This window comes from Zalophus californianus, chromosome 5 (assembly GCF_009762305.2).
Source record: "Zalophus californianus isolate mZalCal1 chromosome 5, mZalCal1.pri.v2, whole genome shotgun sequence".
Classification (NCBI taxonomy): Eukaryota; Metazoa; Chordata; class Mammalia; order Carnivora; family Otariidae; genus Zalophus; species Zalophus californianus.
In genome coordinates, this window is record NC_045599.1 from 138,030,817 (window position 1) to 138,056,336 (window position 25,520).

Sequence of the window (25,520 nt, forward strand, 5' to 3'; positions counted from 1 at the left end):
CACCAGAAATTGGGTGGAAGACTAAAAATGATACCATCCAGACAAAAGAAAAACAAGTGCTAAACACTGTAATTAAGAACACGAATAGACATGTATTAAGGTTTTCCTGTGTGCCAGATAGTGAGCTAATAATATACATGTGAATAGTTTTAATCTTCACAATAACTGTAAGAATTATTTTTAAATAGTGGTGTTATTTATCTATCAAATAGTCCATTGGGATCTATATTGTTATTCCAGTTTAAAGAGGGAAGTGACGTTGAAGATGTCTAAATACCTCCCCAAAGCGTTTTAACTTTAGATTCTTGAAAATGAATCTGAACCCTGATTTGCCTACTTCCAGAGCCTCAATTCTTAGATGTGGTGCAAAAAGGAGTTCAAAGATTAATTTCTAGCACAATTTCGATTCATCCATCAAAATGCCATTAAATTGGCAAATGTACTTTTAAGAGATGCTACATTTTAGATCCAGCTATTCCCTTTGTGTTATTTCTTCCCTCATTTTGCAAAGATACCCATTTTGTGCCTTTGGCCATCAATCATTAGAAGCCACAGTCCATGTTTCACAGAAAGAAAACAATAAAACACTTGAGATACTTTATGGAATTCAGATGTTGGAACATTTTGCAATTGTACCATTATATCACTTTGTTTTCCTCAGTATCCATTCAGGAGGCCAATTTTGCTTCAGTGATTGGGGTCACCACCCAGGGCTGGCTGATTCCCTTCCTCTTTTCTCTCTACTTTTTTCATATTGATTTTTCAATAGTCAGGGATAATTTAGTGCTGATTTTCCCATATTTGTCATTTATAAATGCCATTAATAATCCAACTTTAACATTCTTATTCACTAAGTTTTAATAGCTATATGCTGACTCTGGTCTTTAAGATAAGATCCTAAATGTAGGCATGAAAGTAATTTTCAAGATACATTGAAATAATCTCTTCAAATACATATTTATGCATACAATTAATCTTGTTTTAATTCCAATTATATGTTAAATGAACATATCTACTCATGTTTTTCCTGAGTATATATTTGGTTTACATGGCTGTTGTATTACCCAAATGTTAGCTGTATATAGCATCACTTGAAATAAGAGAGAAAGGTTTTATTGCTTTTTGGTGTGTTCATAATATTCTGTTGTGGAGATAGATAGATAGATAGATAGATAGATAGATGGATATTGATAAGATAGTAGCTACTCAGCAGAAACTGAAGTTGCTGTTTGTCACTATTAGGAATGACTCCATTTAAAATTACCACAGTATGGCTTTGTAACATGTAACATATCAAAGAATAAAACAGGGACATCTATAATCATGAGATCTAACAATGTTAACAGAAATCTATACATGATACAGAAATCTATACATGATAATTATATTTTAAAGAAGCTATAAGATATAAGAAAACTAGCACAGTACTTACAAGGGGTGGCCCTTGTTTGAGAGGTGATTTATATTTTATAGTTCTTTAGTTTTCATTCAAGAAATCAACACTGCAATTTTTTTTAAGTTTTTATTTTTAAGTAATCTTGAACTTTACAACCCTGAGATCAAGACTTGTATGCTCTACTGACTGAGCCAGGCAGACACCCCAACACTGAAAGTTTTTAAACAAAATTACTAGGTATGCCCCCAGAGTTAATAGCATTTAATACTAGTCAGTTTATGTAGAATGTCCCAAAACTGTGGGCTATGGTGTATAACCACATGCTCATTGCCTAAATAACCATTATTGACACTCAGCCACTTGTCTAGGAAGTTCATTGTAGGTTAATATTTCTGGACACTGTAAGGGAATTAAGCTGTGATAAAATTTCTATTGTTTTTATGTGTATTACAAGGTTTTCTCAACCCCTTATTTATTGAATTTTGCCTAGGACAGCTTAGGCTCAATAAGACCCCCAGGTACCGAGAGCAGAGTGGCATCCATTCGGAGATCTGCTGCTGTGCTAAAGGTCGAACTAACAACCCGTGATCCTTAGGATTTCAGTTCAGTTCGACTGCAGGGAAGACCTTAGTATCAGACGCTACAGCATATGGGTTTTGGTGTTAACCAATGTCAGAAAGTTTTTAGAATTACAAACTTGGATTTAATTCCCAGTATTTTTATGGCTTTGCAAACATTAATTGGACATTGTACACAATTGCTTTCCTGTCTATAAAATTGACATGAGGATGCAGACCTGATAAGCTTGTTATGAAAAAGTGAAAGAAGATAATATATGTTAAATAGTGTAATGTCTACCTAAGTCAGTGCTTGTGCCTTACAAGGCTGCTTGTAATAGGCACGTGTGTCCATTGAACACTTAGAATGTGGCTGGTGCAACTAAGAAACAGAATTTTTAACTTTAGTTCATTTAAATTAATTTAAATATTAATATGTAAAGAGCATTGTCTGTTAATGAAGTTATCTGAGGATTATATTAACTTTCTGCAAAGGGATGAAAAAGTTTGTGATTTCAGACACAATGTTTATCACATTTTCACTGCTTTTTTAAATTTAATTTTATTTATTTATTTGTCAGAGAGAGAGAGAGAGGGAGAGAACACACAAGCAGGGGGGAGCGGCAGGCAGAGGGAGAAGCGGGCTCTCTGCTGAGCAAGGAGCCCAATGCGGGACTCCATCCCAGGACCCTGGGATCATGACCTGAGCCAAAGGCAAATGCTTAACTGACTGAACCACCCAGGCGTCCCACATTTTCACTGTTTTAAGGTATAAGGAATAATAGGTATTCAAATAAAGGTTTTTAAACAGAGCACTGAAGACATCTCAATAGAAAAAAAGATGAAATCAGGAACAAACTAAAATGATAGCAAAAGAAAGAAAGAAGATGGGGGAGGGAGTGAACAAAATGTTTTCAAGATAATTTTTCTGTGTAAATATTTTAATTGCTTCCTATATGACTCATTAGATTAGATGGTAAATTCTTGCCTGTTTTAATCACAATTTTATATGTAGTACCTATCACCCTGCTGAATCACAGTGGATATTTAGATAATATTGTTGAATGAATTTAAAAAGTATGAATTTTACAAGCCATTTATAAATGCAATTATAGACATTGATGTCGATACCTATTTCCACATAGCACCCTCTCTTCTTTCCACAAGGTGGGTAACTTCCAGCTCAGTGTAGAATGCTTTCTCATGGGGTATCCATGGAAATCTTAAAATATCTTAAAATATCTAGACTGGCTCAAAAGAAAAAAAAAGAAGGAAGGAAGGAAGGAAGGAAGAAAGGAAAGGAGGGAGGAAGGGAAGGAGGGAGGAAAGGAAGGAGGGAGGAAGGGAAGGAGGGAGGAAGCGAAGGAGGAAGCGAAGGAGGGAGAGAAGTGTAAGAATAATTATCTTAATTTATATCCAGTAGAGAGGAGATTATGGTCTACGGACCAAAAAACTAACAGACAAATTCTTTGCCTTGGGAAATTGACATGAAGGACACAGTCTCTAGTGGAGGCCGATGTGATTCTGTTTGTAAAGAACATTTACATACATACATAGATCAAAGCACTGGGGACCCCTTTGATAAACTAGTGCTAGTTTTTTTGGTAGTCTCTTAACATGTTGCAGACGGTTTTTATTTCATTTTCTAAGTAATACTGATCTAGGGAAGTAATGACAGTATGGAATCCTTTAGCTTACTATGATCAGTTGTCATTTTTATTGCATGTTTCATCTCAACTCTGCTTGCCAAACAACATAAGATTAATCCGAACAGTTCCCCATGAGGTAAACGAGTGCAGATCTGACAATAAACATGATTGTCCCCAGTGCCTGGGTTCAGGAACTGCAAAAGGGAAAGGTTGAATGAGTTTCATAAAGCAGACATAAAGAGAGTTATGTTCAGTTATAAAGCCAGAGTAAATGAGACAAATGAAACTCGGGAAAGCTAAAAAAGAGGGTCAGAATATGAATACCTATCTACGTAATTGATGATACTACAAAGCTCAACATTGACCTGCATTGTCCAATATGGTAGCCACAAATCTCATATAGCAACTGAAATTAAGGTGAATTTAATTAAGCAAAATTTAAAATTAAGTTCCTCAGTCTCACTAGCCATATTGTACCCATTTGATGCTAATACTGAGAAAAGGAATTCTAAATTATAATCAGTCCAAGAAGTTTGCCTCAAAGCTGATGCTACTAACTAAATTTACCCTATTTTAGGATATGTACCCTATTTAGGATAATCTGTAAAAGTAATTTGAGTCTTATCTCAGATTAACACATCATCATCTTTTCTTTGGATAGATTTTTATATTAATTGTTATTTTTATCACTGTTATTATTACTATGATTTTTGAAGGAACATCCAGAAGTTAATTTTTAATATTATCTCTTCTTCTTTCCCTAGAGGTTTGTTCAGTTTAACATCATCTGCATTGGTGATTCTTAGTTCTGAAAAGGCTGGTTTATACTGAACTTGTTTAAAAAATGTTATAAAGAGCTAGAAAACTCAGAAGTGACTTCAGTGATTCCTCTGTAGAATAAGTGAGAAGTTTCAGTCATTGTACTACTTTGTAAAATACAGGGAATTCCTTAGATTGAATTCAAGCCCCAGGGTGCCCTCAGTTCTTTGCAGAGCTCTCCCTGCAGAGACGTAATTACCTCAGATAGTGAGACACCCCAATCAATAACTTTCAGCCTTACTGAATTCTGTAATACACAGATATTTACTCATTAGATATTTACCTCCTTCCAAAGCTACCTTTGAATCATCTCATTCAACATTGACTTCTTTGTCTTCTGCAGATGTCTAAAGAAGTGAGCCTGAGTTGAAGCAGTCTAGGTGTAGTAATGTGGCCACAGAGAGTACTGAGTCGGACAGATCTTGTTTTTTGATGTAGAGTATTCAAACCAAATTTTTGGTTCAGTGGAAGGGTGACAGCTGGGATCAAAATAAAAGCCCTTCTCATAGTTCTATCACCAAAGCTTCAAGTGTACACTCATTCAACCCCTTTCCCCATTGTTCTTCTCTTACCCTGGAGGTGAATTCCTTCTGTCAAATACCTTGTGTGAACTCAGTCCTGGGAACCCATTATCTTGCTGGTTCTCAAAGGCTCCTCTTCATTAGGAATTTCTGTTTGGGGTGCCAGGGTGGCTCAGTCATTAAGCGTCTGCCTTCAGCTCAGGTCATGATCCCAGGGTCCTAGGATCGAGCCCCGCATCGGCTCCCTGCTCGGTGGCCTGCTCGGGGGGAAGCCTGCACTACCCCCTGCTTGTGTTCCCTCTCTCGCGGTGTCTCTCTCTGTCAAATAAATAAATAAAATCTTAAAAAAAAAAAAAAAGGAATCCTCTGTTGTCTGAACTCCCTCCAATTTTACTAAATCTTCTTTTCATTAGGATGTAAGCATGATTTTTGTCTTCCATCTTATAATATGCAAGACAATCTTGACATTCTCTAGTTACCTTCTTATTTTTTTGTTCCCCATTACAGACACATTTCCAGAAAAAACCGTTAGTGGAGTATTCCTCATGTTCTCGAATCCCAGTTACAAACCATGGTGGTACTCCAGTCAGGCATCTTCATTCACCATGCATCAAAACATGTTCTTGTCATTTTCCATTTTGCCAAATTCAAAGATTGCCTTCCATTGTTCCATAGTTTTTTGAGACTAGCAAATACGAGCATAGTTTTACCATTTGTCTGGTGTTCATGCTCACTTAAAAGCTGTTTAACTGACATCTCTACTTGGAAAGATGTGTCAAAATGCCAACCTTCTGCAATACAGAACTGCTGATCCACAATCTACCTTCATTGCTAACTTACAAATTGCTCTACCCACCACACAGTTGTTCAAGCAACATCTCAGTCATTTTCTTGATCCTATTTTCTTCACCATGCCCCACCTCCCATTCCACCACCTCTACATCTGTCAGAAAGTTTCCTTTTCTCTGTCTATTCCCCCGAGCACAAACCTCTTCTGATCACTACTTCCATCTTCTAGATCAGCATCATCTGCTGCATGGACTGATGATTATAGTCTTCTGATTTGTAACACCCACTAAATCTCATCGAACTCCCAAAACATTTTCCACAAAGTTACAAGAGTGATCTTCTGAAAATACACATTTGAATAAATCATTCTCTTATATCTATCATAACAATGATTTACATAATTTTCATGTGTGACTTTTCAGCACTTTATACGCAACACTTAGTATAGCATTTAGTACAAGTAGATAATTTATGAGTAATTGAATGAATAACTTCAATTATTTTACCATCACCATTAGAAGTAAGACTGTGTGTAATTGTCCCAGAATGCTAGTTATAAATCCGAGCTCTTCTACCTACTGATTGGTTCAATTCTCTGGGCTTCAGTTTCCTAATCTCTAAAGTAATACTAATAACTATGGCATAGGGTTGATTAAAAATTAAATGTGTTACTAGACACAAATCCATTAGAAGCATGCTTGTTGCATATGATGATGGTGATAATGATATCGATGATGATGATCAACTAAATTACCTAAATATACAAATTTTTCCATTTTGCCTTAAAAGGAGACAGAATTAATTATATTTTGGGGGGCATTTTTGAAGCTTGTACATCTCTAGAAATGAAAGACATTAATAAAAACTGGAATTTCAATATTAAAGAATTTCATTTTTGATAAATTCCTCTAATGCATTTATTGGTTTCTTGCTTCTAATACCAAATGATTTCCAAATCAGTGAAGATCACATTGTTCATTAACAACCAGACAAGCAGGCAATACAAGAAGCTCTCGAAAACTCACAGGTGGCAGGGAGTGGCAAAGTGGAGCACTGAGTGGGATAATCCAAACAAAAACAAGCAGGTTTTTTTGATTATCCATCTCCCCCAATGATTCCTCCGCACTGCACTCCTTTCCACAATGGAATAGGCGCATGTGTGTGGTGGTATTAACCATCAGAAAAGATGGCTCAGTCATGCAGAATTTCACAGTAAGTGAAACAAATGAAGAAAGAAGCTGATGTCTGACTTGGAAAGCTAGCATTTTCTGAAAACAGAACAATTTATCTTTGTAAAGTTGTCAAGTGAATTGTCCTTTTTTTATTGAGATAACATCTTTTCTCTTTCTAAATTTTCTTTCTTTCTTTTTGCTGGTTACACTTAGGGTAGGATATTTATACTGACATTTGAGAGACAAATGTTATCAGCTTCTCTCTCTCTCTCTTTTTTCCCCCCGCTCTGTGGATAACAGCCAAAATAATTTGGATCCAATTCAATAGAGGCTACTTTTTTTTTTTTTTTTTTTAGCCATTTAAGCTTATGTTGGGGTTTTAAGGACCTTCAGTAACTCCCCTACCTCCTTCCAAGGGAAAAAAAAATCAATTTTCTGGGATTTCTTTAGCTCTTTTTTGGTTTCCATAGCAGTCAAGGGCAAGCTAAGAAGAAGGAGAAAAAAAAAAAAAAAAAGATTTATTTCCAACTCTGGTGAAAGCTGAGTCCCAAGATAAAAGAAGCCAAGCATAATGAGAAAAAGGGAAAGTAAAAGAAAGCAAACTCCTATAGGTCCATACTGAATATGACCTTTGTTCTGAAAATCCAAAGAGTAATAAATTATAAGAGAACATAGGACATCATCTGTGTCATTGAAGCTCTATCTGTTGCTTGACTAGGGAGCTGAGTGACAATACACAGATGGAGGGCAATGAATTTATGGAATTGTGTGCCAGCTCCCAGGATAGGGCTTGAAATGTGCACTTGCTGTTGGCACTAGAATTGGGGTTTTGTTTGCTCTAATGCCAGTACTGAATGCTCACACTCTGCTTTTGGTGCCAAAGTTAGATGCTCAGATTTGAAAGCTAAAATTTATCAAGTTTTAGCACTGCCTCTCCAAAGCCAAATGATAATGGTATAAAAAGGTACATATTTTTTTACTTTAATTTAAAAGTAGAACTGCTGCATTAAAATAAATTCACTCTCCTCAAATAATTCAGATATGAAACAATTCCTTGTCAATGAGCTCATCTAAAAGATGCTAGAAAGCTATTTCTGTCTAATTCTGTTTTCCATTGGATAGTATGGCCTTGTGCCAATTTTTCTGGCTTTTAGATTTAGGTTATATTTCTTTTCTCTGTCCTACACACTAGTCATATATCTTGATCTTAAGAACTGCTTAAACACAAATAATAATTCTTTCAAAGAAATTAAAATGACCATATTTAATGAAATAGTCCCCAGCCAATTAAAAAAAAATGTGGTTCCATCATAAGTCACAGCTCACTATTCCATTTCACCTTGGGAGCACAAAATTCTTATTTTATAATACTGAACCTCTTACACATCCTTTTCTGGATACATCCTGCTCATAACATGAAAGGCCATAGAAACTTCCAATATTCTCTGTAATAAGAAATGCTTATTAAATGTTTCATATTGCACTGCTGAAGCCCTAAACTCTATGTCAGCACTTCTCATCCCTTTTTCCACCATAGAATTATCTAAGGAATAATATAAGAAGTACCTTTGCCCTGGCCCCACCTCAGAACAATTAAATCAAAATCTCTACAAGTAGGCCTTAAACGTCAATGCTTTTTAAAGGTCGCCAGTTGCTTCTAAAATACAGTTAGAGTTGGGAACACTCTTTTGTCTTAAGGAATATTCTCTGTCTCTATGGAAGCAAAGCAAGGATGTATGGGTGGAGGACAACCAAGTTAAGAGTAATCCTAAATCAGTGATCCTACACTTGATCTTAGCCAAGAGGCTGAGAAGTGGTCTAAATTAGTGATCCTAAAAGAAAAGAATATACATCCCCTGTCTAGTTACTTACCAATATTTAGCAAGATGAAAATTAAGGATGTTATAAAGAATCGCCAGATTTTGTTTTTACTATACTTTGCATTTCCTTTACGCAAATTTTTCTTAGGAACAAGAGTGGAGGAGTTACTAGGATGTAGAAAGGGAATGCACAAATATGAACATTATCCTATAAACTCTGTTCACAGTGAGTTTGCTGCTCAAAAATGGACTGTAAAATCCCTTTTCTCCCTGTCATGAAAACAAGGGCAAATGGGAAACAGCACTCACCTGGGGTCTGCTAGAGAAACATTCATAGGTAAAACTTAGAGCAATAGCAGGAGTGTGGGTCCCCATGACCCTTTCTAGGACAGCACACAGGAGTTATTTCTGACTCTGGGAGAACCTTCCCTTGAGCTATAGGACTGTTAAACTGCACAAGTAGGGAGTTAAGCTTCCTCTCTGGTACAGTCAGGGCCATGGAACAGAGAAATATGACATAGCAGAAGCTTGGCTCTAACTCTATCCTTACAGCCCAGTATTGGAAGCTGGGCATGATACTGACCGTTCCTTTGGTATGATCAAATACTAGGATCTAATCCTTGTGATTACAGTTATGTGATCTGGCAAGCTATATCAGCATTCGTGATGAGGAGAGGCCCAAGCCCCTTTTCTGGTGTTATAGAGCCTGGGATTTTTGAGCCTTGGCCAAAATTGATTGCATTAAAATGAGAGGCATTGCCTGTTTTGCCCCAGGGCTTTACTAGAGGCCAGATATTTTTCTGGGAGGCTAACCAGTAGGAGATCAATCTTGAACAAGCTAACAATACTCCTCTCATTTAAAGGACAGCATCATACCCATTGTGTTGGTAACCCATACTATATAGCTCAAGAAGACTGTCAAGCTAATCATCAGCATCCTAAGAGACAATAGAAACTGTTTGGAAATGGCTGAGCATCACACTGTTGTTGCAAACCACACATACCTGAGATTGATAAAGAAGGGTAATTTTTAAGAAAAGCCTATAGACATGAACCATCTAGTCTATAAAGTATAACAAGGGTGGACTTCTACACAAATCAGTACCTACAGCCATATTCCAAGTGTCCTGCCAAATCCAGGGATCCCAAATCATCTAGAGGAGGAGAGACCATTCTACACCACTTGCTAAGCCATAGGTGCTAGTACAATACTTTCTACATGGCAGGCATTAAATTAAAATACATGGATCAATAAAATAATGTTAACCAATATCTATTGAGCACTTAATATGAGTTGGAAACCATTCTAAGTGTTATTCTTTATTCATCATAACAACCCTGTGAAAGAGTTACTATGATTATCCTATTTTTAGAGGAAAGGATTGAAGCATGGAGTTAAGTCACTAGCCAAAGATTATGAGACAAGTCAGTGGTTGAATTTGATTTCAAATTATGCTGTCTGGATCCTGACTCTCCCCCACTGCTTGTCACAGGCATGACTGAACTACATTTTGTGGACAATGAATTGTCAAGGATCATTAATAACAGTGGGGAAACTAGTTAGGATGTTATTATAATAGTTGATGTGACCTAGATGGGGATATGTCTTTGGAAGAGGGAAAAAAAGTGGACAGATTCAAGGGATGGTTAGGTGGTTGAATCAGCAAGGTTGGTGATTGAGTAATTGCAATGGGTAAACAAGAAAGACCTATCAATCACTATTCTCGGTTTTCTATCTTGTGGAATGAGATAAGGAGTACTGGAGATAAGGAGGTGTGTGTCTGGAAGATCACAAATTTAGGTTGGACATGATAAATTTGACAAAGACTACAATATTTCCATTGGAGTAATCAAATAAATTATTGTATGTATTATTTACATTTCCTTTGATGATCATGATAAAAGAAGTTGCTTTGACTAGAGTTTTGAACTGGGTATTCAGCAAATACGTGGGAGGCAAATACTTTACAGAAGAAGGAAAATAGAGAAAATGTGTTCAGAGAGCATCCTGTGCAGCTTGTCATTTAGAAATCAGGCAATGGAAGGGCAACCCACACCTCATATTGGTAAGATGGTCTACCAAAGTAGTAAAATGATGCCTAGAATTAGGGAATCTCTAATTCTCTAGTTCTCAGTACAATTGAGATGGAAGAAATACAGAGTATATTTTCAATAATACAGAGAAATGAAAAATTAAATGAAACAAAAATCTTGATCATTGCCAGGATTAGGGCTTAAACCTCAATACAGAATTCAAAGATACAGACATGATTTATCGTCTGGATGTTTTAAGAAACAGTACAGAAGTGATTGTGAATTTTGTAAGCCTGGTATTGGGGAAGATTAATTTTTACTTTAATTACTAGGAACCATTTATTTTTACTTCTTTTATAAAAAAGGATCAATTACTATTGATGATTAAGTAACTATGACAAGAAACATGAGAAAACAAATTTTGGCAGCTAAACATATATCTATGATCTGATAATTTTAATATACCTAAAACTAGGATTAGGAAAAGAAACAGTATATATAAATATTTGGAAGTAATGTTGTGTTATACAGGCCTTTCCATAGGAAATCAGGCATAAACTTATCTTAGCTACCAACCAAAATTTAAGTAGAGTCACTGCAGATATCCTTGAATAAATTTTATAAACCTTGTTCTGTTTTAGAAAGACCCTTATCAAAATATCTGCCTAGTCTATTCCCATGTGCCCTTGAGTCATTAAATAGCTACCAATATGTTCTTTGTCGAACATTTAATGTTTCAGTCTCATGTAACAGTAGGTCTCCCCAAATAATGTTCTACTTGTGCATTCATATTATTACAACTACTGTAAAATTCTTATTAAAAAATAGTTACAGGGGTGCCTGGGTGGCTCAGTCAGTTAAATGTCTGCCTTCAGCTCAGGTCATGATCCCAGGGTCCTGGGGTCAAGCTCCATGTCAGGGTCTCTGCTCAGCGGGGAGCCTGTTTCTCCCACTCTCTCTGCCTCTCATTCCCCCTGCTCATGCTCTCTCTCTCTCTACCAAATAATAAATGAAATCTTTTAAAAAATAGTTACATTGTTCACGTTAATTACTATAGGAATAAAATCTAGGTAAATGGATATGGATGTGGTGTAGCTACAGTTACAGGATGGCTATGCATAATCATTGTCTAATATTTGTTATTTAAATAACATTGAATTGAGAATGTGAAAACACATGTTCTAATGTCCAAACTAACTCCATGTCCCTTAGGGAAAACCACTCTCTCTTCTTTATTTTCTGTTCCTTCACAAAATCCATAAGGTACTCAACCATTCTTTAAAATATGTATTCCCATATATAAATCATGTTTCCTTATACAATGTCTTTATTCTATTTTTACTTATCTTTAAAGGTAAATAGTTGAACCAGATGATCTATAGAAATTTTTCTAGGTCTAATTATTATTTCTTATTTCATTGGGTGGGGGATGGTTAGATTAGCTGGTTAGATCAATTCAGCAATTATTCACTGAGGCCCCAAAATAGATGATTTTGTTTGTTATAGGAAATACTAAGAAGGGCAACCTGGGTGGATCAGTTGGTTAAGCCTCGGACTCTTGATTTCACCCGAGGTCATGATCTCAGTGTCCTGAGACTGAGCCTAGTTGGCTCTGCACTCAGCAGGGAGTCTGCTTCTCTCTCTTTCCCTCTCCCTCTGCCCCTCCCCCTGCTCGCGCACTCTCTCTCTCTTTAAAAATACATAAATAAATCTTTTTAAAAAAATACTAAAAAAAAAATAACAAAAATATCTCCTGACTTCAGTGGGCTCTATTTCTTTATTCTGGGAGAATAGGACGAGATTGGAATCTTGAAAGACTTTGACAAAGCTGGGTTCTGCCCTCCGTACTGTCAAAGAGAAGTTTTATCACCTTTGTAAAGTCACTTCCTTTTTTGGGATCTTAGTGTTCTAATTTGCAAAATGGAAATGGTAATGCCTTACTCAAGATTATTTTTCAAGTGTCTGGCACGGTAATTGGTACAAAGCAGTAACTCAGTCCTGTTCACTACATTACAAATCATGGCCACACAGAATGATGAATGTGGTGATACAGATACTCAACCAATGCTTCAGAAACTGAAAAACAAAAAAAAAAAAACAAAGAAAAAAAGGAAACATTTATATCTGACTAAGTTAAAGAAAGATCTGTCTTAAATTATTCAGAGTTCAGCAGACAAAGGACAGAGGGCCCTTTGGGCTCCATTGTATACAGAAGTGTGAAAGGCTAGGAAGCCGAGGGACTGTTTGAGGGGGTGGGGATGATACCAGGTACGGTGAATTTTTGGCATTTATCTGTTAAGTAGGAGACACATTGCAGATTTTTAAGCAGGACAGTGACATAATCTAAATGCATTTGAATTTATTTTCACAGTGGCACTGAGATCATTTGGAAGTGTTGGAATAGAAGGCAACTGAAATAATAATCTAGACCAGAGAGGATAATGGCCTTAACCATGGGGATAGCATTCAGAATAAATAAAAGGTGACACAGGCACAGAGAGTCAGAACACAAAATAATGTCTGTCCTTGATCACTTTTCCACCTTAAAAACCGCATAGTCTAGTACTATAATTACCCTCCCATAGTATTCCAAGCTCCCCTCACATACTCTTATTTTTTGCCTTGTACATCTTACTAAAGCCCAATCTAAATTCAATCCAGCAATATTTTTTCCCCAATTCTGTGTGGAGAATATAGAATAAAAAGGAATATCTGGGTTCAAGGGAACATTTGGGGCCAAAGCTAAAAATTTATAATATTGCATGTAGAGTTGGTAGTTCATTAGAAGAGGGAAAAAAATACTTCTTCAGATCTGTATTTCTTCCTCAGATCTATATTTCTAATCTCTTGCCAGGAATCACTACCGACTGTCTCACAGACACATTCTGTTCAATGTGACTTAAAAGGAACTAATTATCTTTTCTCCCAACACATAATTTCTCCTGTTTAGCCCTTGCCAATGATGTACCCACCCACCTCACCTAAGTTGAAAGCAATGGAGTTACCTTCCAAGTGTAGCTTTCACATGCAGTTTGATGCCCCTTATTGATATAAGGCCAGAGAGAAGGAAATGACTCGGGTCCACTATTTGGGAAAGCTTGAGAAAGAGGGAAAGAGGAGAATAATCGTGTAGCTGAGTGCGTGGCTCAAATCCCCCCCCAGTACTGTCTCAGTAGGATCTTTGACTAGTAGTAATTTCTCACCTAGAAGCTCCTTTCCATTGTCCTCAATCCCCTTTAACATTAGAAATTGTGCAGCAGTGTACTCTGTGTTCTGGCTTGTTGACTTATATTTCTGTTCTGTACAGTAATACCGTGAGTTATATGTACATTCCTCTAAAGGGAATCGTATCCATAGACCAAACAAACAAACAAAAAAATTGAAGCTAATGTAAATGTTTATGATTTTTTCTAACTCAGTTATATTCCTTGATATTTATTTGCTAATTTACCTTTGGGGAAAAATACATTGGTATATTTCCCTCAGTTTTAGATGATCAAATATGCATAATTAGCTTTGCCATGAATACAAATAGTAATTTATTTTCCTCATATTATTGGTTTACGGTCAATTGAAATTGTCTTTGAGCTATATTTGCATGGGTAAATGTTTTGCTGGTATTTTTTTCTTATTCTGATTGATTAATTCTAGTAATGTTTATTGAGCATGTACTATATGCCATATTTAATTTTTTTCTCATTTAAACGAGCTTGATCACATATAAATAACCTAAAATAATACACTTTAAAAATAATTTGAAAAGGCTTTTCTAGTTGGAAACAACAGCAACAACAGCTATATACTGAGAAGGTTAATAATGAATGAGGCAATATAGATCCAGTATGAAAAGCCAAAATATACCAACTTAGGTCTTCATTTTTAATATATTTGCTTTCCCAATTAGCCAGTTTTATGAAGCTAATACAAAATCAAGTTAATTTAGTTACCTTTTCACAGTACATGAATGACAAAATATTTCCAAATTAAATCACATTCTTAGCAAGGATAAGCACCCTCAATATATTCATTTATGGTTTTCACGGTTCCAGTAAGAAAGTATATATAATCTATAATTAGTTTAATATTTTATAAAGCATTTATAACAATAGTCTATTGAGGACATTAAATTTGACTATATCATACTTAATGCAAGATGGCACTCATTGGCAATTTTTTAAATTTAAAATGACTTCTTTCTGATAAGTTAATCTTTAGGAATTAATTAATGTTTTGGTTTTCCAGTTCTAAGTTCAACATGTAAATTTATGTCTTCTATGTTCTACTAGCACAAAACATTTCTGGAGTTTCTCACTGAACATTACTAAATATTCAATTTTGTGCTAATGTTTTTCTTTTGACTTAATAGAACTGATAACTCAGACATATTTGTTTTAAAAAAAGAAAAAAATGCGGGGCACCTGGGTTAAGAATCTGCCTTCAGCTCAGGTCAGGATCCCAGGGTGCTGGGATCTAGCCCAGCGTCGGGCTCCCTTGCTCAGCGGGGAGCCTGCTTCTCCCTCTCCCCACACCCCTGCTTGTTCTCTCTCCCTCTCTCTTGCCAAATAAATAAAATCTTAAAAAAAAAGAAAGAAAAAAATAAATAAATGAACAATTTGTAATCTAAGTTATACTAATGAAGGGAATTGCAGACCTAAAATTTGAAGCAGTTTCTCTACTCTTTTCTATTAATACTTACTTTGAATTCTTCTTTAAATATGTATTCTACTATATGTGCACTTTAAAGTCTCATAGTATTTCATTGTGTGCTCATATATTCAAATAACTTCATTTATGATTAAATACTTTATTATAATTTTAAAGCATTCTGTCTTTGAATATGTATCTTAGGTTTAAAATTCTTAGGTGTGAAATCTTTGTAGTTCTTGTGTATCTCTTAACAAAAAAGCTTCTATATAGAAGCTTTAGCTATATAAAGTGTAAAGTAATAACAATGGGAATAATGATAATGTAGCTTTCAAAACAATCATCTATAAAAAGGCAAACTTTATTGAGAGATAGAAATATGATGTTAGCGTATTTAATCTGCTAATTGTGTCATCTTGAACACATGCCCAACTGTGGTGATAAAAGATCAAACCAAGCTTTATGCTATTGCTTGGATCCAGTTATAAGGGATATTCCACCCTGAGCAGGGTGGCATTATATGCACCGTCTTATTTAAAATCTTGCCATTTGGCTCCTAAGCCCTGATGCAGAATTCCAACCAAATAGTAAGCAGGAATGATGCCAACCTAACAGATGAGCAAAAGGTACCAAAGCCAAGAGTCCATGTTCACATATCAAATGTGTTTACTTAGGGCAGGATTCCCAGTTATAAATCTTCAAACATGTTCAGAAAATTGTGCCAACATGAGGATGTTGCCCTGCCTTTAATCCATCTAGAGCAAGGATTAACCTTGAATTTATTTTTAGAGATGCACCTTAGCCACAAAGGTTTACCTTTTTAAGCTAGAGAAAGAATTGGTAATTCTGGATTTATACATTTAATTGTTCAATCTTTACTCTGTTGTTCATCCAGTGGTTTATTGTAGTTACAATAATTTAAATACTATTAATTCAAAAATTTATATTGATTGCATTCATTCATGCTAAATTCTTGTATTTTTTTAACTCTTGTTTATTAATGATAAATTGGTAGAACATAGAGGGTGGATTTTTAAAGGAGATGATTGCCGATTTCCTTAATATCGCAACAATATTTACCAAAAGCTGTAAATAAGGCTAAAATAATAGCACACATTTGAACTTTACAAGAGGGTTAAAAATGAATATTTTATTGGGTCATGCCAACCACAGATGACTTTGATGAAAAAGTGTAAAAAAATAAGTTGCAGATACTTTGAGAAACTCGGTATTATAGTTCTCAAAATATTTGAGGTTACTTTTTAAAAATAATGTAACTAGGAAATGTTTCAGAGAAAACTACTGGAAAACTATTACTGTGTTTACTAAAATGTACTAATATGTATCCCTAGCTGAAGTTTAATGGATGTATAATAAAATCTGCTGAGATCCAGTATGACTCACAAAAGTAGTTAAAACAGACACTGGAATTCTTGTCACATAATTTAGCAAATGACAGGGGCCCAAACTTCAGAGAATGTTAAGCATCTAAAGGCCACAGTTTACAGAGAAAATGTGTACTAAGGAGTACTAAGAGGAAGATCATTCTTTTAGCTGTTTCTAATGTGAGAACAACATGAACTCTCAAAAGGTGCAAAAGGTATAAAAATAAAGCTTCCAAATGCTGGATATTCCATATGAAAGCCAAATTCTAATCTCTAGTTTGTATTACAAGATTGTCTCAACATAAGGTACAATTCTTAAGAAAACCTTTATGATTTTATTAAGTTAGTCAAGCATGCTAATTATAGAAAAATTAGTATAAATGTACACTAAAAATGGCTAATAAATCACTCCAAATCTACATCAGGCTTAAAAATGCAACTAGTTTATAATTATTTGTACATGTGTTTATGCATTAAAGTGAGATCACACTAAATGGTATTGAAACCTGCTTTTTTTTTTCACTTAAAAATATATTGTGACCTTCTTGTAATTTAAAACAAAAATATGCCTCTACTGCATCCATTTCAAATTAACACTATATTTTAGGACATTTAAGTTGTTTGCAGCTTTGCACCTTAAAAAACAAACAAACAAACAAACGAAACATACCATGAAAATTCCTTAACATATAGCTTGGGGCACAGCTGAATGTTTTCTCAGATTCTGACCCTGTAAGTGGTATTGCCTGGCCAAAGGTTACACATTTTCTAGGCATTTTCTAATGCCTTCCAGAAAATTAACTCTAGTAAAAGCTCCTTCCAACAACGCAGGAGGATGAGTTCCCTACTAAACAAAAAAATGCTAGCTAGCTATAATTAGAATTTTTTTTTAATCATTTGCCATTGATAAGAAATAACTCAAATGTCATTATAAATATTTTTTTTTCTTTTGGTTATAAATGACTTTGAATTATTTGGCCTGTATTTCATTGAACAAATTTATATTATGTGAATTCCCTGTTTGAATGTAAGCTCCAATAGTAGGAAGTTTATTGTTTTGTTCAATTTTTATCCCAGTACCTAGAACACTTTTTGTGATATAGGAGGCACTTATCTTCACCTGCTTTATGTAAATTAACAATTTGGGGGACCATTATTTCTTGTTCTTTGTACACTTTTCTTTCTGGGTATTTGACGTACACCTGTGTTGATTTGCTGTTGGTTTTCTTTTTTCTTTTTCTTTTTTTTTAACTGTAAAGTTGTTAACCCCTTGTCTGCCATTAAATTCCACACAATTATTTCTCAATTACCTGAAATGTGTACATAGCATTTTTCCTGCTCCTTCCTTTTCTTTCTCTCTAATTTTTATTTTTAAAATGTATACTGTTAAATAACTTAATCACTTTCTTTCTATCTTTGGAGTCATGCTTAAAAATCTATCATTTGCCTTAAGCTTATCACCTTTCCTCAAGCTCATCAACCTGCCATCTTTTCATATATACATATTTAATTCCCCCTGGAATTTTTTTCTCAGAGTGGTTTAGGCAAATGGCTGCATTTCCTCTTAATTTCTAGCCTGTAGTTTTAACACTAATAATTAGCTCATTTTTTCCTGAAATTGAGTTATACACTTATTGTATAATATTATATATCTACGTATGTTTGGATCCATTTCTCTAGCTTTTGCTCTCTTCTATTGACATGACCATTTTACCCCCAATACCATGTGGTTTTAAATCCATTGATAACATGTGTCAGTATCTGATAAAGAAAAATTCTGTTTATCTTGATTTTATCCACATACTATCTAAATTATTAAAGTGTATAGTAAATACTCATTACAAATGAATTTTTCACCTTATTTATCATTAAATATGTCATCCTAACCACCTTTTCTTCCATATGCATTTGAGATTTGTTTTGGAGGGAGTGTTTTTAATCCCTTAACTCATTTTTTAAACACATTTTAATTCTTTGGTTAGAAACTGAATGTGTTGATGTTCCTATTTCAAATTAATAAAGGACACATATTGCAAGTAAAGTGTATTTTCTATTTAGGGTAGGAAATTAACTCCATATCTGTTGTGCTAGCTAACCTGAGCATTACTCATGTGTCACTATTTGGACAGCGAAAGAAAATGCAACGAGGTCACCATTGCTCTTGTGCTTCCTCAGTTTCCTATGTGCATATTACACTATAATTAAAGACACATCAGCAGTGAGTCATATGTAATTATTAGGCTTACAGCATATCCACATTTAGTTAGGTAAAATTTTAGATGCATAAACATTTAGCAACAAATATCTAAAAATATTTTTCCTTTAAGACATTGTTTTCCAATTAAGAAAATGTATCACAGAGTGTTTTTTTTTTTTTTTTTTGACACATAGGAAGTAATCCTAATTGTAGTTAATGAGATATATACACTTTCCAAAGCCTTCTATATCAGTCCCAGACTAAGGGATCTTACAAAATGATTTCATGTCAAACCAAACAAGTGTAAGATTTGTATGGCTAACCCATATTTTTCAAGCCAGGGTATTATAACTGAGAGAGAAAATAACCTCCCATTCATACAGGCTGTGTGGAATTCACATGTGAAATGCTGCTTGCAAATGTGTGCAACATTTCAAAGAAGAAAAATAATGTTTGGAAAAGCCCAAAGAACAAAAATGAAATGATCAAGGGCATATAGCTGCTTTCATAGAGAATGCCAGTGGAGTTGCCCGAGTGTTGTGGGAAGCGACAGACAGCACTCCCTCACTTTTGACAGAGGAGACTTTCATTTGTATTAGCCTGGATTGTATAAGATGTAGGCATTAATAAGGAATTACATGAGAAGGAATTTATTCAGAGAAAAGGGAAATGAATTGGGGAAATCTGGGAGAGCCTTTAGATCATGATGGAGGTCTGACCCCTTACAGAGGAGAGAAAAGGAAGGAAGTGCCACATGGTTTTAAGAAAATTCTAGCAAGGCTGTCAGGCAGTCCTTGAGTCATTGTTGCCACTTAATAGCAGTTTTCCTCAGGAATGGCCCATCTTAGTACACCTGTCATGCTCAGTATTTGCGTAGGAGCAGCAGTGGGAACCTTAACTTCCATGCAAATGGATTCTGCATCTCATAGGGCAGCAACTGAGGCCACTGGTCCATTTTGTCGAAAGTGTGATGTCTTTTTTTCATGGCAACCAAATCATCTGACTTCCTATGTTTGTCCTTCCAACCAGGATACCACCACTAAGTCTCTTCTATACAAAATTTCTGATTTTTTACTAAAGGATATATTAAAAAGTCCAGGAGTCAAGTGAGGGAATGAATATGTGATCTTATATGATTAAAGTGCATCCACAAGATGAATATATAGTTTGGATAAATTTGATATAGATGTGTAAAAAAAAAAATTCCAACTAAGGAGGATTCCCTCAATTTAAATCAGTTAATGTGAAATTTAAAAGTAAAAGCTCTTTATATAATTGGATAGCAAAGTACCACTAACCACTTATATATTATGTTTTAAAATGCTTCTTTTTAATGTATTATTTATACTTTTTGTTCTTTATCGAGGATTTAAAATGATCTCAAAAACACTTCTGGAAATTCTCTGTCCAAAGTAGATGAGCTGTTTTAAGTTCTGATAAAAATAATGTAGTTACACTTTAAAAAAAAAAAAAAAAGAACTCAACTTTATAGCTGATGGAAGCAGAAACTAAAAGTGGTTCTGAAAAAGAATGAATTTTTTAAAAAAGCAAATTGACCAAGAAACCGTTAAATAACTAGGGAGTTCTAATCATGGTGGGCAAGGGGACTCTTTAAGCTTCTAGGATAGGGAAACCTGTCTAGTTCCATTCCTATTATTCAGTCCTGTGTGAGAAAGGATGAAAGGATGCAGGAACTCTTGAGGCACAGCTGATCCAGAGTGCCAGAAAAGACAAATTATAGCTTTGAAGAGCCGGGAAAGAGTCACAGAAATGAATCACCCTTGCTCAGGTGATAATGGCTGATTGCTGCTGGATAAGCAATTCCAGAGAGACTTTGTTGCCGAGAGCCTGAAGGGTGAGGACAAAGCTTCAGGAAGAATGTCTGACTGACAGCCTGGATTTCAGGTGAGTCAGAAGAGAACATTCTAATAAAAGACTGTGCACAGTCAGGACGATAAGTTAAATAAGATTTAAAATTAATATGCTGTGTTTGTATTGTTATTTCCTTATTAAGCTTGTTCTAGGGGAAGTTATGGTGTTTTATTAATTTTGAGTTCACTTAAGTCATTAATATATTTTAATTAACACAAAGAAATTAATAGTGTAACTCCCTATTAATAACTTAAAACATGAAAAGGTCAAATATCTATCTGTCTTACCAAAAAGCAATCTCTGAAAAACTAACAAACACATGTTTGCAAACTGGGATCTTGAACACATATGTGTATCTGGGCACTTAGAAGGGAATTGCCAAAAGAAAAAGAGAAAAGTCAAAACTAAATTGTTGAATAGAGAAGCAATTAAGAAACTCTTACTAGCTAATGTGGATGAATGTATTCCCCTGGAGACATACAAGGCCAGGATAAATCACATTATTTTTGTTTATGTGTATATGACCTTCTTTCAATGATTGGGGGGGATGGAAAGAATCAAAGTGAAAAATAACCTCCTTATGGTTTGTGGTATATTTAGAGGAAAAGAAAAAACCATGAATGCTTACATAAGAATATTCCTTCCTATGAGTGTTCATAAATGGAGCGATTTTCTTAGTGTTATCCAACTTTTAATCCCATCTAATGTTATAAGAAGATGCATTGCAAGAAAAATGTCTGAACCATACAGAAGTATTAACTGCATCAATAGCATCAATACAAGGAACAGTAGGTTCCTATTTGTATATAAAAAATGTACTACTAAATCAAGATAAGTATATGAATGATTATTACAGATTTTGATTGTGTATTTTTGGTAACTGAAAACATCCAGATGCTATAGAAAGAGCATGGGTGTTGCAGTAACACTGATGTGGAGTGAAGCCCTCTATTTACCATATATTCCTAATCTGGAGCTTTTCAAAAGTCTGTACTGTTCTGAGTTTCTACTTGCCCATCTACGCTATGGGGATAATGTACTATTATTGTAAAAATTGGGGGAAAATTCAGGCCAATTTTTGAAAACATGGGCAGTCATGTAGTAACTACCCAACATTTTTTTCTCCCTCTCTACAGTTGAATAAGTTTGCATGCTGCTCTGTAAGCTTATGTTAGAGTTACTCTACTTAAGCTGCTGAGTTTAGGTTTATGAAAGCAGTGACGAATTCTGGTTTCCAACTCTCACTGCCAGTTTAGCTTCAGGGAAGTTTGCTTTAGTGGACTTGCTGTATCCCATACTTTCCAGCGCTGCACAATCAATTGAAATGCCATAGAAAATAACACCAAAAAATAAAGATTGTATCTCTCTAATAGCCACCTACTGGCAGCATAACTAGATGGCAGGCCTTCGTCACCGAGTCCTACATTTTCACAATGGACTTTAATAGCATGACCACAATATGTTGATATTACTAAATCTTATCTTTCATTTGCCAAAGTTGTATTTTTATGTATCAGCTAGTCAAAAATAATAGCTTGAGCTATTTCATGGTGATATCATCCAGACAACATAGATCTCATAATGTTTGCAATATTGAAAGTAAAAAAGATATGAAGTGATAATTAGATGTACCGAAAAAGCCAAATATTTTAGTCTGTGCTTCCATCTCTTCAGGCACTTCAAACAGAAATTGTATTTCCCTAAAGCCAGATGTTATATTAGTTATACAGACAGCTATAAGAGCTCAGAAACATTATAGATGACAAATCAGTCTTTGTAACATCACTTTTACCCTTAAATAAACAACAGGCTGCTATTGATGTTGCTAATACTGAAAATAAAATGTTTGCTAGGAAAGCATTTTATATACTTTTACAAATTCATTTAGTAAATGTTTATTGGATATGGCCTATGTGCTAGGCACAGGTCTAAGTAGCTGGAATATCAGTGAACATAACAGACAAGATCTCTGCCTTCATGGAGTTCACATTCTAGTAGAGGGAGACAAAATAGCACAAATACAATCACATACAAAATAATATAAATAATTCACATAATATGTTAGAAGGCATATAGTATGTCAGAAAATAAAAAGGTAGTCAGGGTAAAGTTTGTGTTGAGTGTTGAAATCTTTCAATACAATGGTTAGGGCAAGTCTCATTAAGTTGACATTTGAACAAAGATAGAATGATCTTGATAGAAATGATCTTGAAAACTCTCCTTTCTTTACTTTTCCTAAATGAAAAGATTTAGCAGTCCTTTGGGATAGTCTAATTATTTTTCCTGTTCTTTTATCTTCTTTTATTATAGAGATGCTAAAATTTTGCAAAGAAAGAGTACCTCTGAGCCTAATAATATTCTGAATGGTTCAGGTAGATAGTTTAGTTTTAAAAACTATTCATTCTTCCTCTTCTTTTACTTTTCTCTTTTTTTTTCCCAAATTTTAAGCTATGTCCTTATATATTATTCTTCTGTCAGAGTTTTGAAATATCTGTCTCCAGAGGGCCAGGAATAATCATATAGATTCTTAAAGTAATCTCCTTATAAAGCTAAACCCATGGAAGTCATGAAATTTGACAATGCCAATTCATCAATGTACAAAGAATACCCATGACATGAAAGGAACATAAGAGACTTAATCCATGATGAGCCTGCATATATTGCCAAGCTGGGGATGATTTTTTTTTTTTCAGATTTATTTATTTATTTAAGAGAGAGAGAGAGAGAGAGAAAGTGTGTGTGTGCTCGTGAATGCAGTGGGGAGGGGCATAGGGAGAGGGTGAGAGAGAATCTTTCAAGTAGACTTCACATGCTCAGCGGGGCTCATTGTGAGAACCTTGACATCATGACCTGAGCCAAAATCAAAAGTCAAATGCTTAACTGACTGCGCCACCGAGGTGCCCCAAACTGGGGAGGATATTTTAGCTTTTACAAAGAACTTTTAACTTTTGCAAAGGTCCTTTACAAGGACCTTTACAAAGTGATATTATAGGTAATGATTTAAGTGGCCTTGATGACCAGAAAATAAAATTCATTTTACATAGGAAAATTGAATCTGTTTTCTGTTTTTATAATTTACTATCAACAATATTGTTGGGAATAAAAATCTCTGGGACATTGATTTCTCTGGATTAAATTAAATGAAACATATCAAAAAATGTACATACTAAAAATCACTAATTCTTATCTTTGTTTTGTTTTTTGTTTGTTTGTTTTTCATTGTATATACCAAAGTGAAAAGTCTGGTTCTGCCTTTAACTAGTAAGAGATATTACTAGTAGACAGATGTTTCAACTTAAAAATAAATTGTTTTCTAATAGAAGACTCAACATTAGAAGACATCAGGAAGCAAAGAGAACCTTAGTGGGTCCTTAGCTTGCCCTTTGAAAATCACTTATCTAAATATAAAAACTTGACGTTAGAGCTCAATTTTCCTTTGGAGCCAGACCATTTCTTCTCTCCAGCTGCATGATCTGTATTAGAAGGATATGTCAGGCTTGTTTGCTTGAACTTGGTCAACTGTGGCACTTTCTTTAAAACTATGGAAACTGTTGTGCCTGCTGCTATATCTAAAGCTGTGAGAATGTATTTTACGTACCACGATTTCAAGGCTTATTATATTGTCTCTAGCTCATTTCTTCTTAAAGGATCAGAAATTGAGTTGAAAATATGCCCTACTATTTGTTCTATGCTAATAGTTATCTAAAATGATTTCTTCCTAGCTTTGAGAAAATGTATTCTGACATATCTTTTGAAAATTGGACATCTGCAATGGAGTGTTACATATGAAAGAATAACATCCATTAAATTTTTAGATGAGCAGCAAAAACACTGTATCTTGTAATCTTTGTGTATTCTCGATGCCTGATATACTGATATTACATCCTTTTCATGTCTTTACTTATTATGAATACATAGCCCTAGAACTTCTCTTCAATAATCTGCTGTTTTATCTTTTATCTGTGCATTTGAACTCCAGTGCCTGCCGGATCAAACACTTTCTTTCATCAATAAGATGAAAAGATTTTCCATGTATTATTCTCAATTTAAAAGAATAAACCAGTATATTCTGAAGATTAAAGGCAAAAAAAGGCAGAGATTCCAGTGTATTCAATGAGTTCTGCATATTTAATAGGGATGTCTGTTGCACGTGAGCTTGAATCACATTACACTAAATTTCTCAAGACCTTTTGTCTTGGGAAAGACAGAATAGGATGTAAAAAACAAAACAAAACAAAAAATCTTATCCCCAAAGTAGTGCTGATTGGTGTAGATGTCTAAAAGTTCAGTGATAGTATGGGAGTAAAAGAAATTCAATATGACCTTTAGAATTTATTTTTGCTCTTTATGACACTACCAAACCCTTATGGCACAAGCTATGAAATCATAGTCTATGAAAATAGAACTTCTAAGTACTCTTCATTTCTGATAATTATGAAAGAAGACTTCAGTTGCCTCCACTTTGACCTCAAACTTTCTTGTTAGGTTCTTCTTTCCAGCTTGTCTCTTGGCTCAGGTGGAAGACCCTGAGGGCCAGGCATTCCCTGAAGGAAACTGAAGCTACCCCCTCAAGCAATAAGTACTACCCTGAGCCAGCAAGACCCTCCCCACCATGGCTGACTCCAAGACCAGGATGGATTTGACCTTCACTGCCCACTTGCCAGT